Source organism: Etheostoma spectabile, chromosome 7, assembly GCF_008692095.1.
Source record: "Etheostoma spectabile isolate EspeVRDwgs_2016 chromosome 7, UIUC_Espe_1.0, whole genome shotgun sequence".
Taxonomy (NCBI): domain Eukaryota; kingdom Metazoa; phylum Chordata; class Actinopteri; order Perciformes; family Percidae; genus Etheostoma; species Etheostoma spectabile.
The window spans coordinates 18769024-18773419 of record NC_045739.1 but is presented as its reverse complement, the minus strand read 5'-3'; the positions used below and the strand labels follow the sequence as shown (position 1 = coordinate 18773419).

General features: G+C 36.5%; 1 protein-coding gene across 7 annotated transcripts in view; it reads right to left on the bottom strand.

Moving 5' to 3' along the window:
• ptpn11b (protein tyrosine phosphatase non-receptor type 11b) overlaps nucleotides 1-4396 on the bottom strand; it is a 45985-nt gene that overhangs the window by 19628 nt on the left and 21961 nt on the right. The gene's annotated exons all lie outside the window — the stretch shown is intronic.

The following is a 4396-nucleotide window of genomic DNA, read 5'->3' as shown; positions in this document are numbered from 1 at the left end:
ACACACACACACACACACACACACACACCAATGTATTTACACTATAAAAATGCCCAGCTTATCAAGCCATCTGCTGCCATTTTAAGACAGTGAACCTCATTTTCTTAAAAAAAACGTTAAAGAATCTGCAGATGTGGTGACCTTATTTTATTTGTCTCCGGTACTTTGTTTCTACAAATTTTATATTATACAGTGACACATTAATTTCTCTACAATACTGGTGCTTTTAATATTGTTATATTACGAAAAGGATAAGAAGCATACAACCGTTAAATATAACAAAGTAAATGTGCCAAGACTGGAATGATAAAATAGGCAATAAGCTACTAAAGGAAAGGAAATGGAAGAAAAGGCTACAAAGCAGCAGTGATTTAAAAATACTGATCCATTTTATCACACAGACTATTTTTTACTTTGACTTCTATGAACATAACACAAATCTTCACACAAGAAATCATTCCCTTGTCTTAATATTCTCTAGTTTTTATATCTAATGTACAGTATTTGGAGGAAGGTTGTATCATGACTGTGGAACAATACAACAGAAATCCATGCAGCTGCTGAATTTAAAGACTGATAAGCCAGAAAACATTTGGTACCACTTTGCATATACAAAGTACTCTGACTGATTTAAATAGGTGCACACAAATCTGAAAACACATTGACACACGCACACATATACTGTTCTAATCTATAAAGATATTTGCCTAGAAGCAAGTGAAGAATGATATGCGGCTCAAGCTCAATTTATAAATGTACCTTTTTTTTCACTTCCCATCTTTAGTGACTTCATCAGGCATGTTTCTTTAGCAGAGGTAAACAAAATATCCTGCAAACGTATTAAGTGTGATGACACACATACACTCAGATACAACAGAGGGGGGCTAGCTAGGCAGTCAGTACTATCTGATCTGCAAAATATATCACTTTGTCGATGAAATAGTCTCTCTCTCTCTCTCTCTCTCTCTCTTTGCAAACTGAATACCAGCTAATGGTCATATCAAATGGCACAAATCCTACTTCCCTCCATCACTTTTCTTGTTGTCCTCATGAATTTCACATTCCTTTTGTCCTTCTTTCCATCCTCCCACTCAACATACTGGAAATCCTTTCTTTCCTTAGTTCAGTCCTATAATCCATCTCTCCCAGTATTTCCTGGTAATTGCTTTATGGCTCTATTAGTGACTGTTGGCAGGGTGCCACAGGTCTATGGCCCTGTTAAAGGCCCCTCCTCAACTCTTGGGCCAAAGCCCCCTTTTCTCTCAGAGATTAACATCATTAACTCTGGAATGAGCCAAACATATTCTGTTAGATTTTCATTCACTTCTCTGCTCTGCCTCCTTCAGACATTAATAATATGTATGGATTTATTATGACATGGCACATCTTCTTTACAGAAGGTCTTGAAGATTTTCATTTAAATAGATGTCTGTTAAGTCACTATCTATCTAAATGATTTAACAGAATGGTGATTGTCCCAATTATGAAAAAACTTGGAGTAACTGTGTGTCTGTGGCAACATTCCAGGAAAAAACTAAAAAACTAAAATGAAATCATCACCAACCTACCAAAAACTGTACTGAAAGACAAAAATACCCTCTGTGTCCACACAAATAACTAATTCAGTTAAGTGAAACAACCTAAAATACCAGCTGCTTCATGTGTCATTCTGTCCACAAACAGTCCTTGATGCCCCAATGGCATTCCACCGCGCCATGGCATATTATGAAGAGTAAACTAGAATAACAAGCATTTGGTTGTTCCTACAGTAAGTGCTTGTTTAAATCCTAGCAATGCACATTAATTCATGCAATAAGAAAATGGTTACAGCACCACAAAGTGTTTTGGGGTCTTTTTGTTGATTCCTCCTGTGTTAGTTGCCTCATATTCCAATTCAGGCTCTCTCCTTTTGCAAATTGTACTGGATGTTTACAAGTCGTTATCACACATTTAATTAAAACAATGTTTTTCCTACATTTCGATGCTATTTAATCCCATACATGACACAAAGTTCAGCCTTTGAAGATGGGCAGTAGGAAATTTACCGACAACTTTTTTTTCATTAACATTTGATTGTTCAATACCTTCCCACAGACTGAAGTTCTGTATTTTCAAATAAGTGTGTATGTTCTCAGCAATGTCCTATATAATTATTAGTTCAGCTAAAAAGGAGTGTATGACATAACACTGCTTTATTATTCGAAAGGTTTGCTCAAAATTACTTTGATTCACTGATGATAATCTAGATTAATCTCAGCTATACTACTTTGTTAAATATGATAATTAAATAAAAACAGGATATGTAAAACATTTTTTTTATCTATGTTAAATACAAAATGTATTTCTTTGAGTACTCTCTATGTGAATAGCATTGCCGTTCTGCTGCAGCTTAACAGACCACAACTCTGTGTGCAAGATTACGTGTTAAAAACATTCTCCACATTTGAGCCACAACATTAAAGCCTGCAAAATAGTGAGTTTAAAGAAAACACATGGATCAGTGTAGCATAGGCTCCACACAGACAACTGGGAAATGCACATACATATGCACGTACAAAGCCAAGAATATGTAAATTATTGCTTGCTTTGCCCGGAAGCTATTCCAAGCAATGTTTTTCAGTCAACACAGCCTAAAACCACCATATCCATTCCCCTTTCGAAATTGAGGATGATAAACCTTTGGCCTCTTTTCAATTCCCGTTTTGCATCCTTTACAGACTATTATGCTGTTTTTTTTACCTAAATCCTAAAGAAGGCACATTCAAATCCAATATAAAATTTCAGATGTTCTGTCAGGTTTTTTTTTACAAACAAACTTGGTAAAAAATAACAGTTAAGTAACAACCATTGTCCATAATTCAAGAGGGAGTAGACTGATCCTTTGCTGCTCAACGCTTTGAAATGCTCGGACAAGAAGGAACCGGCTACAGACATTCCCTTTAGTGTCACATGAGCACTAATGTTTGCGATCTAAACTGAGGGTCAGAAAGTATCTGTATCCTAATTAGGGTTGGATATCGTTTTGATCAATTTTGATACCAGTACCGGTACCGATACCAATACCGTAACTTCAATACCAGTTTCTAAACAATACTTTTCTGATACCAATAACAAAAATAAATTACACCATTACACATTAAGTCAAACTCTAATTTATTTTTCTGCTCCTACTGCTTTGTCTTTGTGTAACATAGAGTTTTCATGTGTGTTTCTACAACTTGTTACATTAGACAGCAAATCACAAACATTATTAGATCTTGGTAAAAGCATGCTGCATGCGTATTGGCTCACTGACGCTGATTACTCCTTACGTATGGAAATTGGGTACAGAATGACAAGCATTTTTCAATTTTCCGATACTAAGTAGGAAATTCAGATGGGGCCTGAAAAGTATTGAATTCGGTATCCAGCCCTAATCCTAATGCTTTCTTTGTATATCATAATACAAATATGTTTGTTGTAGATTGCTTGCTAAAAGTGGCTTGCATACTTAACAGCAGCTAGCAGTTAGAAATAAGCCTACTGTGGCACGTGTGAGGAAGGTAGAAACACTGAGACAAACATTTGCACGCATGGCACTATTAACAAAGGGTGTTAAACTGGGCGGTGTCACGAAGTGGGAAGTTAGATGTCAGAATGCAACATTCACATTCAACATTGGAATAAGAAACTGTTGAAACATGTTAGAAATGAATACTTGCAGAAAATGTAGTTTAAATACAGATAACATTTAAAGATTGACATTTACAATAATGAAGGTAAAAAGTTTTTTTACCCAACTGTGTCAACCTATAAGCCTGGCTGCAGCGGAAACACATCTAAGTAAACCCATGCTAGCTTTATATTATACAAAGGCTCAAAGAATTTCAATTGGCTCTCTATAGTAAATTGCCCTGCAAAATTCTCTCTCAAGATTGCCCTTAAAATTCCTCCTTGGGTCTTTAGAGTGAATAAAGAGCATGAAAAATGAGAAAACTCTCTCCTTTTGGAATTGAACTTGGATATAAACTATGCCCAAACTTTTTCTGCTTCAATCTTTCTCCTTCTCCATCTTTGAGTTCTTGGAAACTCTGAATTGATTACATTTTTAAAAAGCTCTCAATATCGTCACAGACATCAGACGCTTTTCAGCAGCAGCTCTTTACGACCCCTCCTTCCTGTGTGTTCACCTCGTGGACCCGAGAAAAAGAGAGGTGGTGGAGATAAAAAAGAGAGGCAGAGAGAAGAAGATAAGAGAGAGAGAGAGAGAGAGAGAGAGAGAGAGAGAGAGAGAGAGAGAAACCGTTCACAGTGGCTTTGGTAAGATGAAACCTGGCTGATGACTGGCTAATTAGCCTCTCGTATACTCTGATAAGCCACTTTATGCGTGTGTGTGTGTGTGTGTGTGTGTGTGTGT